The sequence below is a fragment of the Pseudophryne corroboree genome, chromosome 3 (assembly GCF_028390025.1).
Source record: "Pseudophryne corroboree isolate aPseCor3 chromosome 3, aPseCor3.hap2, whole genome shotgun sequence".
Classification (NCBI taxonomy): Eukaryota; Metazoa; Chordata; class Amphibia; order Anura; family Myobatrachidae; genus Pseudophryne; species Pseudophryne corroboree.
In genome coordinates, this window is record NC_086446.1 from 607,709,928 (window position 1) to 607,730,247 (window position 20,320).

Genomic DNA, 20,320 nt, shown 5'->3' on the forward strand with positions numbered 1-20,320 from the left:
AAGTGGATGTGTTCAGCTGTACATGGTACTTGCTTTATCCAGTGCTTTTTGGTGAAGGTCCTTATGTATGAATCTCATTGAATGCACTAGAAGTCGCTGTTCTCCCCCCTGTTTTCCAGATCAATTTTTAAATAACCGTATGAACATCGGTCTACTGGAGGACAGCTGCCACTCGTTGGGAGAGGAGTGCTAAAAGGAGTCTGTGGAAACTGACTTTGTTTTATTGACTTTTCACCTGTGGGTAATAATATAGGGTGTAGCGTTCAGTACCACCCTTTTTGTGTATGTATGTATGTATGTATGTATATATATATATATATATATATATATATATATATATATACATACATACATACAGAGAACCTTAGTAGTTTCATTCACCTTAAGACTTTACTGTATATCTGAATACATAATGGAGTTTTAGTTCATGATTTGTACAATGCATTTAAGCTTACAGTCCACTCCACGGGACCCCATTTCACTGCAAATCCTACTCTATCACATAAATTTATTAGAAACCTGGCAACTGCTGTCTCATAGGAGAAGATATGCTTACCTGGTTTAAAGCTCACCTGACAAACGTATGGCTTTTAAAGGTAAGACAGTCACCAACACAGCTCCACAAATGTGCTAACCTGGTTTAAAGCTAACCTGCCAACTAACTTGAGGTTTAAAGTAAATGAGCTTATCTATCTATACACACGCACACACACGCACACGCACACACACGCACACACACCAGCATTATTTGCCATGTATAATTGATTTCTTTTCATTTCAGATATACAGTAAAGTATTAAGGTGAATGAAACTACTAAGGAGAGTGCAGGGTTCTCTGTATGTATATGTGTGTGTGTATATATATATATATATATATATATATATATATATACATATGTGTGTGTATATATATATATATATGTACACACACACACACACACACACACACACACACACACACACACACACACAGCAGCAGCATTATTTGCCATGTATAATCAATTTATTTTAATTTCATTCTCTTTCCATTACGCATTTTGATGACCTTAAATATACTAATTTCTTTTTTCCTATACACAGTTTTTCCTATATCTTATCAGCTTTCCAGGGGTCACAGTTATCTAGGAAAAATTACAGACTGTTCTACGAACTCTCGTGTTTATCACAACAGAAAAACATAAAGTGTCCCATAGTGCAGTATATGGAGAAATTCCAGCAGACAGTCATCCTGGCCACGCTGCACTATTTCATTAAATTTGTATGTAACAAGTATTGATACAGGAGTTTCTGTATTTATCATTTCATCTTTGCTATGTGCTAGAAAACTAAATACACAGGAGTATCTTCTTAGTACTTTTCGGGAATAACCTTAATCCACCCAGCGCCTCCTATTCACCTGAGCAAATTTCTGTATAAAAACGTAAACTCGTTTGTGGAATTATTTGGGCAGGGTGCTGTTCAAAAGGTTGACATTAAAAAGGTCGACAGTGTCTAGGTCAACCCCAAAGGGTTGATATGAACAAAATCGACATATGAAAAAGGTTGACACAATGAAAAGGTTGACACGGAGATGGTCGACACATGAAACGGTTGGCATGACTTTCTTTGGTGTCAAATTTTACCTTCAAGCACATGGAGCCCCAATTAGTCTACTGCATCCCCTCGCATGGCGAGCAAAGGTGCCTCATTTCGCTAACGCTGTGCTCGAGACAGGTTTCCATTCTCAATTGTAGTCCACGTGGATGGTAAAGTATGCAAAAGTTATAAAAATGTTTGTTTAAAAAAAAACAACAACTCATGTCGGCCATATGTTGTGTCGACTATTGTCATGTCAACATTTTGGCCATGTCGACCTAATGCACATCAACCAATAGTGGTCGACCTATTGACTGTCCACCATTTTACTGTCGACTTAAAGACCAGATACCCTTTGTGCACATAAGGGGTGCTTTATCTTAGACCATTTTGAGTTGAGAACAAAGCAAAAAAACAACAAATTTGTAGCTGGAACAAAACCGTGTTGCAATACAAGGGTTGCAACTACATTGTTTTGAGTTTTTTTCAGGCATGGTAAACACTGGCTGCTTCTGTATGTAGCCCTCATTTACAGCTTTATTTTTAACCTGAGTAAACAATAGACGATATACTGTAGTAGACAATGTGCCCGATTCCAACACATCATCCATGATATTGTCTAGTGTGTATGCACTATGTCGCTGATGATGTGCGCTCCCATGCGTCGTCAGTGACATCACCATTGGGCGTGCATGTATGTCCGACGGGTGACATCACAAGTGAGGGCTATGCTGATGAATGTCCCCACCGTTGTTTGTCGCTGATGACATCGGCAAGTGTTTATGTATTTGTTGATGTCTGCCCGCCACCAGGTCCCAACGCTAATGGCATCACCGGGTACACACATTGACACTGCATCGACATTGTCGACATAGACAAAATTACATAGACATAGACACATTGTCGACATAGACAAAAGGTCGACAGGAACAAGGTCGACATGGAAAAAGGTCGACATGAGTTTTTCACAATTTTTTGGGAACTTTTTCATACTTAACGATCCATGTGGATTACGATTGGAACGGTAATCTGTGCCGAGCGAAGCGGAGCGGAGCGAAGGCACCATGCCCAAAGCATGGCGAGCGAAGCGGTGCACTAATTGGGGTTCCCGGTCACTCTACGAAGAAAACGACACCAAAAAAACATAAAAAACTCATGTCGACCTTTTTCCATGTCGACCTTGTTCCTGTCGACCTTTTGTCTATGTCGACCTTTTGTCCATGTCGACCTAAGGTGTGTCGATCAATTGACGTCGACCTAAGGTGTGTCGACCTTTTTGCTGTCGACCCTCAGTCCCAGACCCGCTTGGAAGTTATTACCCAAAATGCCTACACCAATCCTGCATTATGCTTTCTGTGTGCTTAAGGTTTTCTTTTATGTCTGTGTGGCTGATCTATTGCTGTATTACTCAAATCCTCTGTATTATGTGCATTGTTTTTGATGTCTGTAAAGCGCCTTGAGTCCTGTTGGAGAAAAAGCGCTATATAAATAAAATTATTATTATTGTAATTATTAATTATTATTAATGAAATCACTTTTTACCAAATCTTCTAGTCTGTTGCTGAGACTTTTGTATTTCATTTTGATACACAATGTGGTAGAGGCTCAATTAGTGCATTGGCCTGTAACAGGTGCATGTAAGAGAGGAGTAAATGTATATAAGAAAAATAAAATCCCTCTGCAATGTGCATTATTATCATACCATGTTGGAGGTATGACTCCTTTACTGGTCTATTGCAGTGTGCTGGGGAAACGTTTTGTTTTTTTCTTGTCTTTTTCATTTCATTAAGCTTACCTACCTTCTCTAGGACATGTGCTATAGCTGGTTATTGAAAATGGCAGCTGTTTGTAAGGCTCATCAACCGGCTAGCTCACATTCTTCTGTAAAATATCTAGGAATTGTGTGTTATTTTTATGTGAATGGTTTTAAGAACAAACCTGATAATTCAGTTATTTGTGCTATTGTGCCTCACCCCTGTTTTATAGACAAAGCAAAAGACAATATCCCCACTTTAGCAGACAGGTCCTTTACCAAAACAAACAGTCTTTATAAATGTTATACATAGATAACATTATTGCGCACTTACATGTAAAACAAGCTTTTTTAAATGTGCCCCTTTGTGTACTCCCACAGAAAGATCAGGTGTAAAAGTCCTCACTACTATTGTGAAACAGAACAAATCTCACACAGACAGTGTCTTGGTCAGAATGCAACTCAAGGCTCGAGGAAGATAAGGTAGTAATGCTAACCACTGTGCCACTGTGCTGAATTACATTTCCAAAGATGAAAAGTGCATTCATATGTTTTGTTCTTCTTGGCAATTTTCTTTTCATTGTTATTTCCACATACAATCTCATGCACATATAATAATTATAATCATCATCATCATTAGTATTTATATGTAAAATGTCACTTATAGTATATGGCTAATCAGCACCCCCCACCACCACGCACACACTTGCCATTTCTGCTCTCAGTATATGAATCTTACAGAAAAGCTAGTCTTACACAGGGAAAAAAAGAGCAAGTACATCAGAGGTGGACGAATGTGCAGACTTGAAACAGAGGGTAGACACGAAATCCCTGATCATAACTAACCAATTGAGTTTTAAGCATACTTCCCTACTGTACCGATTTTGGATGGGCAGGCCCTATTTGAGGGTTTGTCCCACTGTGACGATCAGGACTGTATTGTCCTAATGTGCTAGGCAGTTGTGTACTGTGTACCATTCACCAGCAGGAGGCAATGGATTTCACATGCATTAGCAAGTGGTGTGCATGGCAATAAAAAGATGATTGCAAGGGTATGAAGCAAAGAGGCAGTGTAGCACATGTCTATGGAGTGTGACCATACCAGGCCATGATGTGGACATATCCACTCACGACATGGCCATGTACCCCTATTCTGATCCAGGCTCACACAGTGTTAGGACGTATAGGTTAGTGATGATGGAGTGAGTTGAACCACCCCACACTTTTCAGACCTATGGAAACATTTTAAAAAATTGTATTTTATTCCAATATTAATCAATTAAATTTGAAATTAATTTAATTACTCCATCTTTTAAAAAAAAAATTATATTGTAATGGGTTGTGTGTGCAATTTTAGCTTGGCTTACTCAACTGAGTCACATTGAGGAAAAAAACAATGGGATGCAGCTGTAAATACAGAAACAGGAACCTGGCGGCTTCCAGTACACAGAAAACTCTCCTTGCGAGTGAGATTTTTTATCCAGAGGAAGCAAGCACACTAACCAGTAATGCAGAGCCTTAACTAATATTTGTTGTTCTTCCTGTTATATCTTGTATCATCCTGGACTAAATTTCCTGGCCAGAAAAAAATCAAAACACCAAAGAGATTTATAATGGAAAATGTTCTGAAATATCATATTTATTTATTTTTTCATACAAAAAAATGCAGTATTGTAGTTGTGATGCAGGCGTGAATAGTCACATGCTGTAACATTTTAACTCAATTAAAACCTAACTGCATATTAAACTTATTACCTTATATTTGACCAGGGCCAGCCCAAGCCTAATTTTTTGGGGTAAGCAAATATTTATTTTGGCACCCTTTAGTGGACTATATAGGGGTGTTACTTCATTTAGAAACGGCATGGCCACAGAATAGTACCAATTCACATTAGACCGCGCAGTGGTGTCCATTACTCACATTACACCTCAAGCTAGTGTCCGCTATTCACATTACAAAACACAGTAGTACTGCTTATACACGTTACACTATACAGTAGAGCCTCTTTTACACATTATACCATAATAGAACCCTTTATACATGTTACACCATTGTAAAGTCGCTTATACATGTTATGCCACAGTACAGCCACTTAAGCATGTTATACTACAGTAGAGCCTCTTATTCACATTATGTCATGGTAGAGCCCCTTATACATGTTATGCCACAGTAAAGCCAACTGTATTACACACACACACACATCCTCACGCATGTTTACATTCACGGACGCATGCATGGAGTCACAATACAACAGCCAAAGGCCTGCTGTCCCCACTACCAAACTTCTCCAGACAATCACTCCCGCTGATATGCAACATACAGATGATTGCCGGCTGCTGCACCTGGTTCCTACCACATATCTCTGCATCCTAACAAAGTCAAAACCATTAACTTTACTACCCCAGCCATGTCACTGCTGCCCCCAGCATCTTGCATCTAGGTTCAAGAGGGATTGGTGTCTCCATCCCTTAGCTCAGGTACCAGAGCCCTGGCTTCCGAGTCCTATGTCCCCTGCTTGGCTTCTCCCTCCATGCAGAGGCCCAGAGCCTTTCGGCACCTCCCCCGGTCAGATTGGCTCAGGTTTGGAGGGGTTTGGAGCATCTCTCTTCCTGGGGCTGGCAGCTGCTTAATGACGGGGTCCATGCACATACCCACACACCACCAATATACTGTCTATATATACACATTTCTCATACGTCCTAGAGGATGCTGGGGACTCCAAAAGGACCATGGGGTATAGACGGATCCGCAGGAGCCTGGGCACACTAAAAAGACTTGAACTGGGTGTGAACTGGCTCCTCCCTCTATGCCCCACCTCCAGACCTCGGTTAGACTTTGTGCCCAGGAGTGACTGGATGCACGCTAGGGGAGCTCTCCTGAGTTTCTCTGAAAGACTTTATGTTAGGTTTTTTATTTTCAGGGAGACCTGCTGGCTACAGGCTCCCTGCAGCGTGGTAGTGAGGGGAGAGAAGCAGGACCTACTTCTGTGAGTTTCAAGGCTCTGCTTCTCGGCTACTGGACACCATTAGCTCCAGAGGGTTCGATCACTTGGTGCGCCTAGCTGCTTGTTCCCGGAGCCACGCCGTCAATCCCCTCACAGAAGCCAGAAGAAAGAAGCCGGGTGAGTATGAGAAGAAAAGAAGACCTCAGTGACGGCAGAAGACTTCAGTAATGGAGGTAACAGATCGTGCTACACTCCATGCTCTCACACACCAACGCACTCACAGGGTGCAGGACGCTGGGGGGGGGAGCGTCCTGGGCAGCATATTACTGTTTTCTTAGTCAGGCTGGCATAAAAGTGTTTTCAGTGTCGGGGCACTGTATCTCAGACCCCCGCCAGCATTTCACAGCGCGCTGCGCGCCATTGTTCCCCCGCCGCCGGCTTCCACGGGTGCAGGGCGCTGGGGGGAAGGCCCTGGGCAGCGTTTTACTGTTTGATGTGGGGACTGTGAAGGTTCACACTGGCGGTGCCGGTGCTCCGTGGCCCGGGCCCCCGCCGCCATGTATAGCGCACTGCGCGCCTGTTCTCCTCTGCCGCCAGGCTCCCGCGGGTGCAGGGCGCTGGGGAGGGGGGGAGCGCCCTGGGCAACATATTACGTTGTTTGTGATTAATCTGGCGGGGCCGGGGCTCCGTGTCCCGGACCGCCGCCAGCAGGTTTAGCGCGATGCGCGCCATTTCTCCCCGCCGCCGGCTTCCATGGGTGCAGGGCGCCGGGGGGGGAGGCGCCCTGGGCAGCTTTTATGTATATGGGCGTCGCAGATGATAACCCCGCCATTTAGTAACAGGGGCGCGTCGAGAGCCGGTGCTCCCACACGCTGATGGTCTGTTGGGTGCAGGGCGCACAGGGGGGGAGCGCCCTGTGTGGCATTATTCCTTTTAGTATATACTGTATTTACACTATATACGGTGACAGACCGTTTTGCGTATTTTATAATATTATGTGAGGGCTTAAGCGCGCTGGGAAGGGGCGGAGCTTTGCCCGCACGAAGGAGTCAGCGCCATTTCCCTCCGGTCCCCGGCAAGCCTTACTGTATAGTAGGAAGGAAGGGGGTGCACAGTGGTTTTGTTTTAATGCTATATGGGGGTCCTTTAGCATTATGTGGATAAGGGTCGCACAATCCTTACACTGTTTCCCGGTTTGTACCCACTATTGCTTGGTCGACATAGGTCGACAGGTGTGAGTTTTTGTCACAAGATACTGTGGGATTAACGGTCGGTCTCCCCGGCGCTTGGCGATACTTGATTTGGAAAATTAAGTATTAACAAATTGGTGTGTGTGCTTAAAACAGTATACACGATAGGCGGGAGACAGTTGTTTGTGGATGCTCTGTCGGCATCAACGGTATTTCCTGGGTAAAGATATTATCAGGCGGTTGTTGCATGGTACCTGTGTGTATATAGGTATATATATAACTCGGTCTGTTGTATCTGGTCGATCCTGCTCCCTGTGCTCCTGAGTCCTGGAGTTCTGAAGCCGGTCCTGGGAATCCTTCCTGTTCAAGTGAACCTGTTGCAGTCATCTGGGGGTTCTCGTTTGTTGGGGTTCTCTCCCGGTTTCGTGAGTACCGGCTTCTGCCGCGTGTTGCGGCCTAGGCCGCTTAGTCCTTTTGGTATTTTTTTGTATTGGTGGTTTTTGCGGAGGTTTCCGCTTTTCACTGTCCTCCCCGGAACTCGGCGGTGCCGTGTGGGGGAGTGGACAGTGATATCTTTTGTTGTTCTTTTCCTTTGGCGGCGTGCCGCACATATATTTAGTTTTAGGGTAGTTAGTAGCCCCTAGCTTCTGTTTGCTTTAGTTAGAGGTCCCCTTGTTATTATCCTGTCTCGGTTCACGCTTTGTCTCACTCTAAGACCTGGGGGCATCGGAGTTGGGCAGACCTAATCCGCCCTTCAAACGCGGCTGCCGTGGGCCCAAGAAACCATAGTCACTCAGGCGTGAACTGACCACACGGGTAAAACAACGGAAGTAGGGTGCTAGGGGCTATTCCCATTCCCTCCCTATTTCAGCGTCACGTCCTGGTGCTCAGGACTCACTTCGCAACATCTTTCTAGTTCTGAGCATCAGGAACGTAACATTATCACCGGCCAAAAAACACACACAAAAAAAAGTTATTTGTATTTGGTGGGCTTTGAAATTCTGCCTCATGAATCCGGCAGTATTAGGACCGAATCCCAGCCAGCTTTTGGCCAACCAGATTCAGGAACTAACTCAGATGGTTCAGGATCTTACTCTTCGGGTGAGATCGCAGGAAGATCTTTTGCGAGCCTCCCCGAGTATGATTCCAGAACCAAAGATGCATCTACCTGACCGTTTTTCGGGTAACTGAAAGGATTTTTTTAATTTCAAGGAAGCTTGTAAGCTTTATTTTTGTTTAAGGCCCCGATCCTCTGGTACTGAGTCTCAACGGGTCGGGATTGTGATGTCATTACTACAAGGCGATCCACAAACCTGGGCTTTTGGGTTAAAAGCCGATGATGTTGCCTTGCTATCTGTAGATGCCTTTTTTAAGTCCTCAGGCCTTTTGTATGATGACCCTGATAGAGAAGCGTCGGCTGAGAGCCACCTGCGTGCACTTAAGCAAGGGAAAAATCCAGCAGAGGCGTATTGTACCGAGTTTCGCCGTTGGTCGAACGACTGTGGCTGGAATGACCCGGCCCTGCGCAGTCAGTTTCGCCTCGGTTTGTCTGAAGTTATTAAAGACAGTCTCCTTCAGTACCCCGCTCCAGAGACTCTAGACAAACTCATGGAGCTTGCTATTAAAATTGATCGTCGTCTCCGGGAGCGGAGGGCTGAAAGAGGAGCTAGTTTCAGGCCTAGTCCATGTGTGTATACTTTCCCTGAGGACATTGAGGAGCCCATGCAAATGGGTCTCTCCCGGCTGTCCCCAGAGGAAAGAACCAGAAGGCTAAATTCTGGTCTTTGCTTGTATTGAGGTGGCAAGGGACATATCGCACGTAATTGCCCGAATAAGCAGGGAAACGCTCTGACCAAGTGAATAGTGAGGGGGTTCACTTGGGTCTGTAGTTAATCTCCTCTAATGATTCCTTATTAGTTCCTGTAAAAATTTCCTTTGGTAGCCTCAGTTCGTTGGTGTCGGCCTTCGTCGACAGTGGAGCTGCGGGAAATTTCATGGATCTTGGTTGGGCTCAGGCTTTGGGCGTTCCACAGATACCTATGGATAAACGTATCACCATGCACGGCTTGGATGGTGGTCCGCTTTCTAATGGGGTAATCACTCACCGCACACCTCCAGTACAACTGACAGTGGGGGCCCTACATTCAGAGAAAATCTAATTTTACTTTACCCATTGTCCGGCTGTCCCCATAGTTCTGGGTCACCCCTGGCTTGCCTTTCATAATCCCACCATAGATTGGCATTCTGGGGAGATTTCCCGATGGGGTCCCTTTTGTGTTAAGGAATGTATTTCCCGTCCAGTCCGGGTTGCGGCAGTCACCCCAGAACTTATTCCTTTGGAATATCAGGACTTTGCCGACGTTTTCTCCAAGGGTAATGCGGATATTCTGCCTCCTCATTGGTCCTATGACTGCGCTATTGACTTAGTTCCCGGTGGCTCTTTACCTAAGGGGAGACTATATGCCCTGCCTGGGCCGGAAACTACGGCAATGAATGATTATGTACAGGAGAGCCTAAAAAAAGGCTTCATTAGGCCCTCGAAATCTCCATTGAGTGCAGGGTTCTTTTTTGTTGAGAAAAAAGATGGGTCGCTCAGACCATGTATTGATTTTCGGGCTTTGAATAAAATCTCTGTTAAAAACACTTACCCCTTGCCACTGATTTCAGTACTATTTGATCAGCTCCGGACTGCCGTTATCTTTTCCAAGATCGATCTTAGAGGGGCTTACAATCTCATCCGAATTAAATCTGGGGATGAGTGGAAGACGGCTTTCAGCACACAGTCGGGACATTATGAGTACCTGGTGATGCCGTTTGGGCTGTCAAATGCTCCTGCTGTATTTCAAGATCTCATTAACGACGTCCTTCGCGACTTTCTAGGAAAGTTCGTGGTCGTTTATTTAGACGACATTTTGATTTACTCCGAGTCTTTAGAACAACATATTACCCATGTGCGACTGGTCCTTCAGAAGTTACGGGGAAATCATTTATACGCCAAACTGGAGAAATGTGATTTCCACATCACAGAAGTGTCCTTCCTGGGGTATATTATTTCTCCTAAGGGGTTTTTCATGGAACCAAAAAACTCCAGGCCATCCTAAATTGGGCACAACCCACGAACTTAAAAGCAATTCAGCGCTTTTTAGGGTTTGCAAATTACTCTAGGCGTTTTATTCATACCTTCTCTGATTTGGTTACTCCTATAGTAGCATTGACTAAAAAAGGAGCGGACCCTTCCAATTGGTCGCCTGAAGCCAAGTCTGCCTTTCTGGCCTTAAAGCAGGCCTTTGTCTCAGCTCCAGTGCTCAGACACCCTAACCCGGAGCTCCCCTTTATTGTCAAGGTAGATGCCTCAGAGATTGGAGTGGGGGCTTTCCTTTCTCAGGAAGACCCGGAGTCTCAGGAATTACACCCATGTGCCTTCATGTCCAGGAAATTCTCCTCCGCAGAATCCAACTATGATGTTGGTAATCGAGAATTGTTGGCAGTTAAATGGGCTTTCGAGGAGTGGAGGCATTGGCTGGAAGGAGCTAGGCATACCATTACGGTGTTTACTGACCACAAGAACCTGCAGTATATTGAGTCAGCTAAACGGCTTAATGCTCGACAGGCACGTTGGGCATTGTTTTTTACTCATTTCAGGTTTATTATCACCTTCAGGCCCGGTTCCAAGAATACAAAAGCCGATGCCCTGTCATGTTGTTTTCTTCCGGTTCACAACAATCACCCGGCTACTACCCCCATAGTTCCATCGTCTGTCATCCGGGCTGGCCTCACACAGGATTTATTTACACAGCTAGTCCAGCTTCAGCAGCAGGCTCCCAAAGTCACTCCTGCAGATCGTCTCTTCGTCCCTGAATTTCTGAGAGGCACTGTTCTAGCTGAGTTTCATGATAATAAGGTTTCTGGTCATTCGGGTATCACTAAGACCTTGGAGTTAATCTCTCGCTCAGTGTGGTGGCCTAATCTTTCTAAAGATGTAAGGGAATTTGTCCGTTCCTGTCAGGTTTGTGCTCAGTACAAGGTATCTCGATCGTTGCCGGTCGGGCAACTCATACCTTTAGCCATTCCTCTCAGGCCATGGTCACATATATCCATGGATTTCGTGGTGGACCTTCCTCTTTCAGCTGGATTTCGAGTCATTTGGGTGGTAGTAGACCGTTTTAGTAAGATGGCCCACTTCATTGCTCTCCCCCGATTACCCTCTGCTCAAGGGTTGGCAGCTTTATTTCTCCGCCATGTGTTCAGGCTCCATGGTTTACCCAGGGATATTGTCTCTGATCGGGGACCACAATTCATCGCCCGTTTCTGGAAACGTTTTTGTGCCTCATTAAATATGAAACTCTCTTTAACATCTGGGTACCATCCACAGTCTAACGGACAAACTGAACGTGTTAATCAGTCGTTAAAACAGTATTTACGGCTATATTCGGCCAAACTTCAGAATGATTGGTCTGAATTTCTTCCTTTGGCCGAGTTTGCCTATAATAACTCTTGTCATTCTTCCACCAAGGAGTCCCCATTCTTTTCGGTCTTGGGCTTTCATCCTAGAGCCAATTCTTTTTACCCTCATTTTCCAGTCTTCTCGTTGACCTTAACTTCCCATCTCAGAATGATTTGGAAAAAGGTGCACCTTGCCCTTATGAAGGCTGCCTTCCGAGAAAAAAAAAATTCTGATAGGTTCCGACGCCCATGCACTTTTAAAGTGGGAGATAAGGTGTGGTTGTCAACCCGCAACATCAAGCTCCGACAACCCTCGGCTAGATTGGGACCTAAATTTATTGGACCGTTCCTTATCATTAAGAAGGTCAACCCAGTTGCTTTTCGGCTACGCTTGCCTAAATCACTCAAAATTGGCAATACTTTTCACTGTTCCCTTCTGAAGCAGTATTTTTCTTCCAGGAGATTCCCTCGGAAGACTTCCCAGGGTAGACCTCCGGTGAATGTTCAGGGGCAACAAGAGTTCTTGGTGGAGAAGGTTTTAGATTCCAAAGTTTCTCGGGGCCGGCTTTATTTTTTGGTTCACTGGAAAGGCTATGGCCCCGAAGAAAGGTCTTGGGTCCTGGATAAGGATCTACATGCCCCTAAATTTAAGAGATTATTCTTTCAGGAATTTCCTCAGAAACCCGGCTTTAGGTGTTCTTTAACCCCTTCTCAAGGGGGGGTACTGTTAGGTGCCGCGGTCCGCGGCGCCGCTCGGTTTGCTTCCGAGCGACGCTCACGGCCGCCGCACCTCCCTTCCTGCCCGCCCGGCGCCTAGCAATGCCAGGACGCCGTGCGCGCTGAGCCGCCGGGTCCCTGGCAACGCTAAGACGCCGTGCGCGCTTAGCCGCCGGACCCTTAGCAACGGGGATGCCACAGACGAACCGCATTCCCCGTTGCTTCCTATCAATCAATACACCTGTTAGCTATGGTCGTGCAGCAGGGCAGCTGCACGACATTACTAATTAAGCTTCGCTGCAGCTATTGGAGGGCTCCCTGTTATATTCTCCCTCACTACCTGGCACAGACGCCGGTGATAGCTTCCTGTATGCTGTTCCTGCCTTGTAATGTCTGTTCCTGGTCAGCTGTATCTGGTCGATCCTGCCCCCTGTGCTCCTGAGTCCTGGAGTTCTGAAGCCGGTCCTGGGAATCCTTCCTGTTCAAGTGAACCTGTTGCAGTCATCTGGGGGTTCTCGTTTGTTGGGGTTCTCTCCCGGTTTCGTGAGTAGCGGCTTCTGCCGCGTGTTGCGGCCTAGGCCGCTTAGTCCTTTTGGTATTTTTTTGTATTGGTGGTTTTTGCGGAGGTTTCCACTTTTCACTGTCCTCCCCGGAACTCGGCGGTGCCGTGTGGGAGAGTGGACAGTGATATTTTTTGTTGTTCTTTTCCTTTGGCGGCGTGCCGCACATATATTTAGTTTTAGGGTAGTTAGTAGCCCCTAGCTTCTGTTTGCTTTAGTTAGAGGTCCCCTTGTTATTATCCTGTCTCGGTTCACGCTTTGTCTCACTCTAAGACCTGGGGGCATCGGAGTTGGGCAGACCTAATCCGCCCTTCAAACGCGGCTGCCGTGGGCCCAAGAAACCATAGTCACTCAGGCGTGAACTGACCACACGGGTAAAACAACAGAGGTAGGGTGCTAGGGGCTATTCCCGTTCCCTCCCTATTTCAGCGTCACCTCCTGGTGCTCTGGACTCACTTCGCAACATCTTTCTAGTTCTGAGCATCAGGAACGTAACACTTTGCTGGCGACATTGGCTAAGGTCTGTCGACCATAACGTTCCTGGTAGACCCACATCGGGCACATGTCAGTACATGGTCATACACATTCACAACACATTACTGTCACTAGGGACCTGATAGGTCTGGACAATCCACTTGCGTATGGGTTATGTCTATATGTGTATATATGTAGATATAGGTTCTATATGCGAGGGTAGGATATATGTGTTTATTGTGTATTACAGGAGGTTTATCCATGAATGCTGAAATAATGCTATTCTTATCATGTGCTGGTCGCTCTGTTGATTAAGCTCTAGATGACTGTGACGAGTTGGTTTCGATCCACTCAAGGAGTCCGAATATTATTCTCTTTGCATCGCCGTAAGAGGGTTATGACAGTCAACTCCTGGTCGACGCAGAGCCGGTCGCAAACGATCATACACAGGCAGCTAAGTGAACCTTTATTTCTATACTTTGTCCTTTTTTGCGCTGTATGCACTTGAAGGAGTGTTGTATTCGGGTAGGATCCTACCCAGTGTGGGTAGGCTTGCCTTTGTGTATTCTACCTTCTAACATTGCAGCAGGCTGCCACGTGACAGCAGGAGATGTAACCGGAAAATGCGGGGGATGTTTCCGGGAGTTGCTGGTGGGAGGTATACAGCTGTTGGTGTAGCCTCGGTTCAACCAATATCGACGGTTTCCACTGGTAAGTCTAACTTCATGAGTTAGCCTCCTTCACAACGGTTGGTGATGCATTCTTTGGTGGGATGCAGTAGTATTAACCGGTTCGATACCATTCTTTTTATTTTTCTGTACAGACAGTGGAAGGTGAAAAGGTAAGAGTTCTGCAGCCTTGTTGGGTTCGCAGAAGGGTATGTCGTTTCTGGTTTCACTACATCCACCACTTGTCTCTGAGTCTTTCTGGCTGGTTCCCACTCCGGTAACCACTTGTCTACTAATTTTCCGTTAGTACAGGAATAGACTACGACCTGTGGATTATGGATAGTAACCATTGGAGGACATTCTGAGTTGCGGTTGTTTCCCCTTACTGTCTTTTCTTATAGGCCTTGCCGTTCCCCTCTGGAAGGGGAGGTAGTACCCGACGACATACAGAGGTGCATCAGGTTCAGGACAGGGCCTGGTTGCCCTGTATAAAGGTGCAAGTCGGTTTTTCTCCCTGACTGTTCTTTGACAAAGGGATTGACTGTTGTTCCCAACGACGCAGATGTCAAAAGTGAGTTTCGGAGTTGATACTGACCGTTTAAGGTTAGGCATTTTTACTGTGGAAAGAGGTCGGAGGGTCCAGAGTTGGATCGGTTTTGAGATAAAACCTCATTGATATGTTCTGTTAATAAGACAGAGGGGTGCGGCCTAAGAGGTTCCCTTTTTTTTTGGTCAGCAGGTCTAATACCAGGGTGGTTTTCATGGGACCAGTTGGAAATGTGGTCCGGGTCTCACCTGCACATGCACCGGAATATTATCCAAGCGGACATGACATCGCTCCCGTGGTGTCTGCTCAGTTCTTTCCTTCTAGAGGAATGAAGGTTCAGGATACAGGTTTAGATCCTGGTGTCCGTGCTTACAGATCTCCGAAGCTGGGGAACAGTCCTTTGCAAGGGACGTATTTCAAGAGGATAAGGTCAAGTTGGAAAACTTGTCTGCGGTAAGTTTTCTTGACGATGGTAATTTTTGGGTTCTGCTATGTTAGTTCTGCCAGAGGACTTGTCAGCAGTGGCGTAAGTAAGCCGCTATGGCGGAACATGGAGAATGAGACCGTGTGGCTCAGCACAATGATCCACCATACACCCAACCAGGAAGGCCTATATTCAGGTCCACTACGGAAAAGCGGCAATGGCAGAAGATACACAGTTTGTAGTTGACTGGGAAGTATGGTAAACGCTGTTTTAGCAGGCTTCGTTCCGGAAGTGAACGATGAAGAAATAGAGTTCATCTGCTGACATGATATCCAGGGGAAAAAAATAAATAAAATTCAGTCATCATCGAGAAGCTTTCTCAGAAGTGACAAGTCTAGGTGGAGTGTCGACATTGGACATGGGGGCGTCTCGCCTCAAGGAGTGATCTCTGGGAGGTGATTCCAGGTCAAGGGACACTCAAGACATAGCAGTGGACATCCTCGTGACATCGTTGGTGTTTCTAGTAGGTTTATGTGGCCTCTCCGTTTTCACTTTTCTGGCGGTGGTAAGCGTGGGATTATCAGATTCCGGTGATCCTCTTGAATCCGGGCTAGCCGGCGAGGGTTGGCTATCCAGTTTTCATGGTTACTCATAATAGATTGCTGCCTTCTTCCTCTAAGTGAAGTTATGTTATAACAGGATCAGGGCGTGTTTCATGACTTACCATGGCTGCGTCTGACGGCGGAGCGGTTGAATGCCATATCATCAGCCGGAAGAGTGTTCCCAGTGAAGTCGGTCTCCTTAATTCTTCAGGCTGGGAGAGGACTAACAGCACAGCGTTACCACTGTAGTTGGAGTGATTATGTGTCTCGGTGTGTATCCGCGAAGGCTCTTATGGAAGATTTTCAGCTAGGTCGGGCTTATCCATACTTTACAGGCCGGTGTGGATGCAATCTTACTAAGTTTCTGTACAAAATTTCTCTCTTGGAAAGTGGTCAAGCTATTGGCTGCGACGTCCGCAAGGCGGGTGTCGGCCGTGGTGGTGTTGTCTCACAGTAACCTTGTTTGATCTTTCCGGTGGATAGAGAGGAATCGAGTACTTGGTTGGTAGTTTTACCAAGATTGGTTTCTGTGTTTCGCAGAAATCAGCCTATTTTGATGCCGGTGGTTATTTAGGCATTAGCTGATTCAAATTCCCTCGATCTAGCCAGGGTTTTGAGTATAGGGGTCGCCAGTTTGGCTCAGTTTGGAGAAACAGAGGCTATGTTTCTCTAGTATGTTCCCAGCATGGCTGGGGAGACTGTAATATACAGTCTGTTATGCGCGGTATCTGTGATACAGTTTGGCACGTGCGTTCTACGGCTGGATGGCCGTCACCGAAGTCGGTGGAGGTCCATTCTTTTGGGAAGATGGGCTTTTCTGGGACGGTTGCCCGAGTATTTTCGGCTGTTTAACTTTGCCGAGAGGATTCTTGGTCAGAATCAAACCCTTTTGCTCTGTTCTACAAGTTTGATATCCTGATTTTTGGGGACCTTTTGTTTGCTCAGTCGGTGCTGTAGAGTCGTCCGCACTCTCCCGCCCGTTTTGGAGCTTTGGTATAAACCCCATGGTCCTTTTGGAGTCCCCAGCATCCTCTAGGACGTATGAGAAAATAGGATTTTGGTACCTACCGGTAAATCCTTTTCTCTTAGTCCGTATCGGATGCTGGGCGCCCGTCCCTGTGCGTACTGTGTCTGCAGTTAGTGTTTCTGGTTACACCCTAGTGGTGTGTTTTCTCTGTCAGGCGGTGGTTACCGTGTTCATGCCGTGGCATGCGGGGTCTTATTTTTGCTTCTGTGGACACACGGGTTGTGTTACATATTTTCTCAGCATCTGGCTGTGTTTTGTTCATACTGTTGACTGGTGTTCTTTTGAATGCCACGTTCTACGGTGTGTTTGAGGTGTGAGCTGGTAGGACACTCACCGTGTTTATAACAATAAATTCTTTCCTCGAAATGTCCATCTCTCCTGGGCACAGTTTTCTAACTGAGGTCTGGAGGAGGGGCATAGAGGGAGGAGCCAGTTCACACCCAGTTCAAGTCTTTTTAGTGTGCCCAGGCTCCTGCGGATCCATCTATACCCCATGGTCCTTTTGGATTCCCCGGCATCCTCTACGGACTAAGAGAAAAGGATTTACCGGTAGGTACCAAAATCCTATTATATCCTACCAACACAACGTTTATATACACTTCTCCTGTACATACACATACCTTTCCATATACATATACTGTATACATTCCTCCTGTATATACACATAACCCTCAATATACATGTATACACCCCTCCTGTACATGCACATACATCCATATGCACACATACACCCTAATATACATATATGCACCTCATGTATATACACACCCCTCCAAAATATACATATATACACCATCCTGTACATGAACATCCCCTCCCCCACACATAAACATATATACACACCTCCCATATGCTTATAAATGCTTATATATCAAAAGCCCTCCCCAATATACATATATACAATCTCCTATACAATGTACACCACTCCTGTATATAGCATCAGAGGTGTATCTAGGCGCCATGGTGCCCGAAGCAATGGTATGTTTTGGTGCCCCCCTCCCTTCTACTGAATTGGGCACCTAGCCAACATATGGTGGCTTGTTACATTTGAAAATATACAATATTTAAAAATCCTATATTGTGACAGGGCCTGTTCTAGACCTTGTGGAGATTAGGGCAAAACTTTCCTTTTCCCCAATGTTTAAAATAGGGTCAGTGCGTGCCGAAGGCTTGCAACAACAATATAGGGGTATGCCAGTATGGATGGTGTAATGGTTAGCATTATTGCCTCACAGCACTGAGGTCATGGGTTCAATTCCCATCATTGCCCTAAGTGTGTGCTGTTTGTATATTCTCCCTGTGCTGCGTGGGTTTCTTCCGGGTACTCCGGTTTCCTTCCACAATACAAAAATACACAGGTAGGTCTATTGGCTTCCAACAAAAATTAACCCTGTTGTGGGTGTGGGTGTGTGTGGTAAGGAATATAGGCGCTAAATCAGACCTGATCATAGATGTGCTAAATTTAGGACATCTACGATCAGTCACAGTGACATGAGGGGTGGACGCCCAGCACAGGGCTAGTGCACCCGCATGTCCATCCCTGCCCCGTTGCGCAAGTACAAAAGCATCGCACAGCGGCAATGCTTTTGTACTTGAAGAGTAGCTCCCCACCAGCTCAGCTCCTGCACGCTGGCAGGGAGCTACTCATCGCTGTGGGGGTCGCAGTGGCTGCGTGTGATGTCACGCAGCCGCCCGAGGGGCCCACCCCCCAACGGTCCGGGCATGCCTGCTATGCCCGGACCGCATCCCCCTAAATGGCAGCCAAACGCCGCCGGCCCGCCCCCTCCCGCCCAGTGACCGCCTCTGCCTGTCAATCAGGCAAAGGCGATCACAGGGCTAAGACAGTCATCGGCTGTCTGGCATGTGCCGGCGCACTGCGCCGATGGCGCATGTGCAGTTCAGTCTTGATCGCTGCTGTGCGAAAACACACAGCACTGATCTGGTCTGAATTAGGCCCATAGATTGTAAGATCCCATGGGGCAAGGACTGATGTAAATGGCGAAATATTCTCTGTAAAGCCCTGCAGAATATGTGTGCGCTATATAAATAATTGGTAAAAATAAATAATGGCTTCATTGGAAAGGGGCATGGCCACCGAATAGTACCAATTCACATGACACCACACAGTAGTGTCCGTTATTCACATTACACCACACAGTAGTACCCTTTATGCTTGTTAATATGCCGCACTATGGTTGAGCCCCTTATACACAGCTGTATTGAACTATTTACTTGTTTAATTCAAATACATTAAAAACGCTATATAAGTCTCAACTGACCTGACCGCACAACCTCCCGAAATTCCTCAATAAAAATAAAGCCCCAAATGTAACTCCCCACAACCCTGATAACCCCCCTCATCTCTGAATAAAAATAATGACCCAAAACTGACCCCTCCAAAGTACAGTAGGCTGGTGTACAGTAAACTGGTAAGAAATGGAATCTTGCAAAGTCTCTTTAGACTTTGTGTTAATTATTTTGAATGAACATTGTGATTTCCCATTGGGAAACAAGGTTATTTCAATGGTTTTGTCACAGGAAGACATGGGGTATGTGTATAGGTTTCCATGAATTGCTGCATCAACATGTTTTTCTCTAAAAAGTTAAATATGAAACATGTAAGAAGTAACAGGTGAACCATTTTGAACGCCATCTTTTTTCAGCAGGCCTTCTTCAGTTGTTAGATATTTAAATTCCGAAACATACGGTACATACAGCTTGGTGGAAAATATTGTGGATAGAGTGGAAATAAGTCGATTCTCACTGATGTTTGATATAAGTGGAAATAAGTCACTTCTCCCTAATGTTTGAAATAAGTGGAAATAAGTCACTTCTCCCTGATGTTTAATATAAGTTTCATATAAGTGGAAATAAGTCACTTCTCCCTGATGCTTGAGCTATATATATATATATATATATATATACACACACACATATATATATATATATATATATATATATATAATATAGTACTTAGATATTTTTTTTTATTTTTCTTTCTTTTTTCTTTTTTTTTGGGGGTGGGTGAAAGAATATTCATCCAAGGCAGATTTGACATTTGTCTTTCTCCAGTGAACCAGGGTAAATTACTCCTACCAAAATAGTGCCCCGGTTCTTTTCAGATTCTTGTTGTGTAACATTATAGGGGGTCATTCCGAGTTGATCATAGCTGTGCTAAATTTAGCACAGCTACGATCATTCACACTGACATGCGGGGGGACGCCCAGCACAGGGCTAGTCCGCCCCACATGTCAGTGCCGCCCCCCCCCCCCCGCAGAAGTGCAAAGGAATCGCACAGCGGCGATGCCTTTGCACTTCAGGAGTAGCTCCCGGCCAGCGCAGATTTAGTGTGCTGGCCGGGAGCTACTCCTCGCTCCCCAGCCCGCAGCGGCTGC

The 20,320-nt window shown here is 45.8% G+C and overlaps 1 protein-coding gene across 1 annotated transcript in view; it reads left to right on the forward strand.

Moving 5' to 3' along the window:
* LOC135056420 (uncharacterized) overlaps positions 1-20,320 on the forward strand; it is a 243,261-nt gene that overhangs the window by 43,326 nt on the left and 179,615 nt on the right. Inside the window, exon 2 of the mRNA XM_063961561.1 lies at positions 3,710-3,811. The gene's annotated coding sequence lies outside the window, so the exon portion shown is untranslated. The remainder of the gene's footprint in view (positions 1-3,709; positions 3,812-20,320) is intronic.